Source organism: Notothenia coriiceps, unplaced genomic scaffold (genome assembly GCF_000735185.1).
Source record: "Notothenia coriiceps isolate Sejong01 unplaced genomic scaffold, NC01 NC01_scaffold00003341, whole genome shotgun sequence".
NCBI lineage: Eukaryota > Metazoa > Chordata > Actinopteri > Perciformes > Nototheniidae > Notothenia > Notothenia coriiceps.
This window is the reverse complement of record NW_011336042.1, coordinates 132,292-139,791: the sequence shown is the minus strand read 5'-3', so window position 1 is coordinate 139,791 and position 7,500 is coordinate 132,292.

The following is a 7,500-nucleotide window of genomic DNA, read 5'->3' as shown; positions in this document are numbered from 1 at the left end:
GATGGAAGGCTGACAGGCAGGTAGGCCATCCAGTTACTTTAGCCGGGCCGGCTAAAATGATTGGTCGGGCTTTTTACAGTACTACGGCTTCCACAGATGACATTTTTTAATGTATTTATTGTCAAAGCATTTAAGATATTCATTGCTATCGGGATGTTAAGAGCATTCCATGGAATATAACAAAAAGTGTTTCTGAAGTGAATTACCTACCCTACCTTTAAGGATGACTTAAGTTTAAATGTACATAACACTCCTAATGTTGGAAACGTTCTTATATTTTGATATTGGCCTGTTGAAAATCTTTATATTTACCCAATTACATGAAGTGGAAATGAGAAAATGCTTTGATCAGCTGATCTGTTCTGGGCCATGCATTTCCCTGCCGACGTTGTGAACATGACCACGTTGTTGTTTATGTGTTTTTAGGTGATTTACTCCTCGTTTGGAGGCTCGTCTAAAGGGCTGCACTTCAACAATCTGATCGTTGGTCTGGTGCTTCTGACCAGAGGACGAGATGAGGAGAAGGCGAAGTGTAAGTCCTTTCTGATGAATAAAATAATGTTTTTCTTTGTTCTCTGACATTTCAAATATGTCAAAGTGTATAGATGTTTCCATCCAACAACAATCAAAACATTTTGTGAAAATAGAATCTGACATGTATGGTGGCCAACCTGTGCAAACGCGCTACAGCGGCCCAAAACACTTCCATAAGAAGAAACGCTCTGCAATTCCAAAAACGATGCAAATATAAAAACTAGGGCCGGGACTCGATTAAAAAAATTAATCTAATTAATTACAGGCTTTGTAATTAATTAATCGCAATTAATCGCATTTTTAATCACATATAAATATTTAACCTGACAACAGTGAGAAGCAATTTTTTTTGTCACATGGATTGGTGTAGTTTACCATTGGAATAATGGAAGCTGAGGATACATTAGCTTTAAGCAACAAAACATTGTTTTATTTTTTTCAAGGTGTTACTTAACAAAGACCAACGCAGAAAAGTGCAATTTTTGCCATAAAGTGTGCAATAGCCATATTTAGGAGATATAGTACGATTTCAGAGATGTCAGGTAGCCTATAGGATAGCGTAGACCTTCTGGTAAACTATAACACGTTTGTTTTTTAAGTAAAACACAATACTTTCAGAGTACTTCAGACATTGGGAAACCCCTGACCTATTAGAAAGCATCTCTCTGTTGCAGTTTGGGCCATAGAGACTGGTTGTTTTACCGCGTTGATCACCAAGTCTATCTGTTAACAGTCCACCTCTCAATAACCTGGCCAAACAGTGCTGCTGTGTCAGCATGTGATAGTTGCACCAACAAGTCTCTGGTTCACTTAAGTGTACCATTTAGGTTGATAGTGCCGTGAGATTGAGCTCTATCACTCCTCTCTTATCCCTGTCTGTGCTTTAGCTACTTTGCTGTCTGTGTGATACCTCGAGGGTGTGGGTCCTTGCGTTTCTCCGATCGGGCTAAACGTCGATGATCTAGCTTCCACGCTAGTTGCTATATTTTTGCATTGATGGTGATATTGAGGCTTGATGTGTGCGGTGATATGCAATTCCTTTTGCCTATTTGCAACAACCGTGCTCTTATCGATGTTCCATCCGCCGTTTTTTTAAACAAAATATGGTCCCATCCACGGGGCCAACCAAAAGCGGTCTGCTCAGTTCTTCGTTGCACGTTTGACTATTGTTCACTGTGGTTTGGTTGTTGTTTGACAGTCATGAACGTAGGTTGGTGCTCCAGTATGATCGGTACCCTGAAAGCCATCAGTGAGAAACGTTCGCAGGTGCAAAATAAGTGCGATTAAAATGCGTTAATTTTTGTGTATTCAATTATCTTCATTAACCGCGTACAGTTCCGCCGGGGCTAATAAAAACCCAAACGTGCAATGAGAACTCTTCACAACTTCACTTACACTGTGCAGCTTTTGGAAACATCACCAACTTGACGAAACATTGTGCAACGTTTATGAAAGCGCTTCCATAAATAAACGGCTGAAAGGAAGTCGCCGAACGAATTATGGGGACACAGGGAACTAAAAGTGATGCACGCAGCGGCTTGTTGACCTTCGGGGATATAACTCAGCCACTTGTTGGCAGAGATAGTCTGTTTCTAATGGGGCATTGATTGTCAGTATTTTCTGCAATGACTAGGTTCGCTACGTTATTAGTAGCTAGCTTCAGTAGATCTGCATAATATGGAAGAATCTTTCATTATTTGTTAATAAGCAATATTATGTACCACTTTTGTAATGTCCAGTGAAGTTGGCAATCACACCCAAACATCAACAGCGCTGCGTTCATACCACAACGTTACCATGAACTGCAGGAGAAAGGGTTACGTAAGTTTTTTTTTCTTACTCAGTTAAGCGCATCCTTTAGCTGGCAATTTGGGGTTAGGTTACTTGCCCGGAGGATACTTTAACATTGTTGACTATATCTGTGGTTAGAAAAGGTTGTCAATAACTGCTGTTCCACTGGGGCCCGTTTTTTGCGGTTTGAATAGAGAGTTAGGAAGTATTCACCGCTGTTATATTAGTCCCTAATTAATGATTCCTCAATGATCTCCAATTTTAAAAAAATGGAGGTGTTGGTAGTTGTATGATGTCTTTGGAAAGTATTTTCAATTCATTCTTTCAGCAACTCAGGCTGCAGTTCAATTGTACATCTTGAGTTCAGACTGTCCACAATTTGTCTTAATGATATTAGATTCGATTTCTGAATATATGCACTCCATATTTTCCTCTTTTCTCTCAGATTAAGGATTCAAAAAGTATATTGGATTTCCATCGTTACAAAAATTCAATACAACCGCATCCTTGTTAAGCATATCAATTTTTGGATAATTTGTGTTTTAATGCATTTAGAACATAAAAAAGCAATTACCGTGTGTTTTTCACTAGGTGAAAACATTTACTTTTGAAATGACCTCGAAAATCGAACTAAAAACATTCATTTCGCGTTACATTCCTTAACTGCCCCTCGCTTTTCCAAAAAAGAACAGCAGGGATAATTTGATTTTGTGCTGATACAAATGATAATATATACATGGAAAAAAGAGGCTTGAGATTGTGAGATTTTACCCTGTCCCTCTTTCCTCTCCTGGTGGCTGTGGTTCAATGTGTTGCCGTGGGCTCATCCTCGGCTTTATGGCATCGGCAGTCCTCCTTACTGCTGCTATGGGCATGAGCGTGGCCTTCCTGCGATAAAGGCTGAAAGTTTCCTTTTGCAGTGTGTGTGTGTGTGGTGTGTGTGTGTGTGGTGTGTGTGTGTGTGTGTGTGTGTAGTTGTGTGTGTGGTGTGTGTGTGTGTGTGTGGTGTGTGTGTGTTGTGTGTGTGTGTGTGTGGTGGTGTGTGTGTGTGTGTGTGTGTGTGATGATGTGTGTGTGTGTGTGTGTGTGTGTGTGTGTGTGGTGTGTGTGTGTGTGTGTGTGTGTGGTGTGTGTGTGTGTGTGTGGTGTGTGTGTGTGCGTGCTGCTGGTCACAGACCTCTTAGCCTGTTGCGTGGATCTGGGTATAGTGCCAGGGATGATATAGAAGCGTTCCTGGCAGTCACTGGATGGAGAGAATCCAACTATCCTCAAGAGAGTCTTTAGTGAGGTAGGCCAATATGTAGCAGCCTGTCCATTCACCAAACGGATATGTAAATGTATAGTGGTATGAAGCAGTCGCAATTGTTTATTTAAAGTTATAAACCAGACAAAATGAGACATTAATTCACAAAAAACAAGTAGGAACCCGATTGTTGATGATTGTTCAATTACCCCATGTTTTGTCTCGGCATTAATTGTGAATATATGTCTCTGTAATAAGGGATTTTTTTTTTCTGGGCCATGACACAGGTGTCTTGTTAGTGGACTTTTCTTATTTATTTTATTTTATTTGTTTATTTAGGCATGTGTTTGTTTTTTGTATTCATTCTTGTATTGTTTCTGTATTTAATTTATTTTTAAATGTTGTTAATACTTTCTCATTTTCGTCATCGTTAGCCTATGTAAAGTGTTTCCAGTGCAACACATTCCATTTTTGCCAATTCGAATGGGTGTCTTAAAGATAACCAAGTTTTTCACTTGATTTATTATCTCAGAATCCTTTCCGTGACAAGTTTATGCGTCTTTAATTCCAACATTGCCTCTACTACAACTTTAACAATAGATATGATTACAAAGTCTCATGACCTGGTCCCATCAACATTAAGGCCTGTTTCAAATGGCAACAGTGAATACATATAGAAGCGTTGTGTTTGAACAGACTTTTGACAGTGCAGATCATCTTTTACTTTTGACACAAGCATGAATTGTGTGTGTTTGTGTTGTGTTGTGGCAGGGCTGACAGGTGAGTATGGCGCTTCAGGATCTGGGCTCTGCAGAAAGGAGGCCTTCCTTTATCAGATGGCTCCTGTCCCGGAGGAGTGTGTGTACACGGCTCACAGACGACAGTGAACACCACGTTCTACCAGACCCTGCTCGAGTCACATATTTGTATAGTCCAAAAGACACTATGATGTTTCTGTGGTACTTTGCATCTCCATATAAGGCCAAGGGGATTTAGGGTCAAAATTTACCTATGCTTCGCATATAAATCAATATGTAAAATTTCAAGAAATGGGACAGTCATCTGATAAACGCTTGGCATCCCTGTTTTAGGCTGTGACGATTTGGTACAAGATCAATATCGTCATTATTTGAAACCGTTATGGCAGTTTTCTATGATTTAAAAAATTAGGTGCTGTCAGTTACCAATTTTTATCAGTTTAATCACAGCTTAAAATTTAATCATGATTATCACATTCGAACTTGTCCAAAATATGGCCATTTTTATTATTTTTTATTTGTTGTGGGCATGGGAAAGATAACTGAAAGAAGGCGCGATATTACCATTTAACATACAGTATGTATGTTTTATTATAACCTTTTTCTGTGTGTCAAAATGAAGAAGCCCACCACCTATCCAATCATCAAGACCGGGGGCTTAATTCTTACGTGTTGATTTACGGGGGAGTACTTCAGGAAAGTCGCATCGGGGGGACAGGGGTGGGGCTAGCTGGAGTTACTTTATACTGACCAAGAGCGTGACCGTGGTGATCAGTTTGTTTTAGCGCAGTTCTCCAGTGAGAAGGGGGGGGAGGGTCCCTCCGCTGCCGGTCGGCGTAGTTTTGGCACAATTCGTGTACAGCTACGTTAACAGAGCCCTGTCTGTGCACACGGGTGCGACTCTGGTTCGTCACGGTGATCTAACCGCCTTTCTGGAAAAAGCTCACAGATCGTCGGGTACAAATGCGATTTGTGACACAAGTGACGGTACGCATTTCAGATTACGCACATAATCCTGCGTACCAGTTATGTTCACCCATGTACTACAGCAAATGTATTCTCCGTCGGGGACTTCCGTGCAGAACACCACGCGTTATTCTTGATTCTGATTGGCCAGACGCATTAATCAAGATGTTCTATTGAGAGACGATCACTACGTGCCAAAGTTTTCGAAAACGTTTCTGGTCTTCGGTATTTCCAGACAAGTGGCTACTGAAATCAATCTTATAACTGGCTGTCCTGTGCATTCTCCGGCGCGAGTTGCGGACTTGTATTTTGTTACTTTAACATTCTCTTTTCATGGTGGGGCTTAAGCCATTTCTTGGTATGGGTGTAGGCCCTAACCCCGCCACCCCTGGCGCTGCCGACTGGGTGGGATGTATGGGGCGGGCCCTTATAACCATGCGTTAAATTTTAACGCCGGTTAACCGATAATTTTGACAGCTGTTATTTAATATAAAAGGACTTGAATGATTTTATTATCATAACGTAGCATTTAGCATTTCCTGTGCAAAACAGATAGTTATTTGTACCATGGTTTAGCCCTCTAACATTATTGTGCTTCATGAATTTGAATACTGCACTAGTCCATATTGCGATTTGATCAATTGTAATATTGTACAGCCTCCTGTATTAATGTAAAAATGATTATTGTGAACCGTATGCCTGTAATCGAAGTTCATACAAACCAAACATTTTTGCGTTCAATTATTTGCGTTTGCTTTTTAGTGAGTGAATCATATCTGCAATAGTGGTTGAGTCTTGTTTAGTGGCTTAAACAACTTGAAGTATGTATATTGCCTATTTCATTATTTACAGATAATCACATAGTTGTCTTTTACAACAGAATTAGACTCTGTGTTTGCAAAATCCCGAAATACTATGAGATGCCAGATAATGGTGAGTTATGGTCTGATCTCGTATTTATTATCGACTAGTACAACAAAAATCAGAGTGGACCTTTATTGCTAGTGGCAGATGAGAAATGCCACTTGATGTATGTACAGTGTTCATTGAAGATGGGCAGGTATAGTCAAACCATCTCGACTCTGGTACATACATTTCGTAGGTGGAAAGAGAGTTGCTATTAGATTATGGTAATAGCGAGAGGAGAAGAGCTATGGAGCAGTAATTGAATTGCTGGGAGATTGATCTATTAGGCAGATGTGAATGACCAGAGGTAGGATGTCCACTTGGAATAATATTAGAGGAGCTACGCATAATGTGTTAGAAGCTCTTTGAAATATGACTAGCTATTTCCATTGTTATATTTTATAAAAATATTAGAGTTATTGAAAAAATCGAAACAATCCATAAGCTTCCAGAAATCGATCTAGAATAGATTGTAGAGGATTGACTAAATTCCACCTTGTCATATTGTACTGTCTTTGAAAGGGAAATTAATGGTCATGAGAAAACAGTTTATGATTTAAATAAGTGTTTACAACTTGTTATCAGTTGGTTTTGCTAATGACAGCGGGTATATATTTTGAATTTGTCTTTCACATCTTGGATATTTTTGTTCGATTTTGTATGAAAAATGTGTAGTTTCAAAAGAATTCTATTTCAGCAAGGGTACATCACTTTAACGTCTTTGTGGATACCATAACCTTTAAGATGGTAAATGACGGAAAAAAAAATGTGATTATCAGTTTGTCCCCCCATTTTAAGTTGCATACCGTGTAAATTTAGTTCCAGGCTTATATCTTGCCAATTAAGGGCAGAGGGCGAGGAAGAGCTGGAAAGAACTGTCTTGTCCGGAGAGACCTGGACGCCTCTTTATCGCCTGCTCTCCTTCTTTATCCTCTTAATGTGAATGTGTAGTGTGTGTGTGTGTGGTGTGTGTGTGTGTGTGTGTGTGTGTGTGTGTGTGTGTGTGTTTGTGTGTGTGGTGTGTGTGCTGTGTGTGTGTGATGTGTGTGTGTGTGTGTGTGTGTGTTGTGTGTGTGTGTGTGTGTGCAATGTGTGTCTGGTGGTGGTGTGTTGTGGTGCCTGTGTTGTGTGTGTGTGTGTGTGTGTGGTGTGTGTGTGTGTGTGTGATGTGTGTGTGTGTGTGTTGGAGAGGAGGTGAGCTGGGGAGAGAGTGACACTCCTGGGTTCTAGCATGTAGTAACTCATGACAGAGCGGTGGATCCTTTGCTAGGGATGTCGAACACTATTTTGAGTGTAAATGCG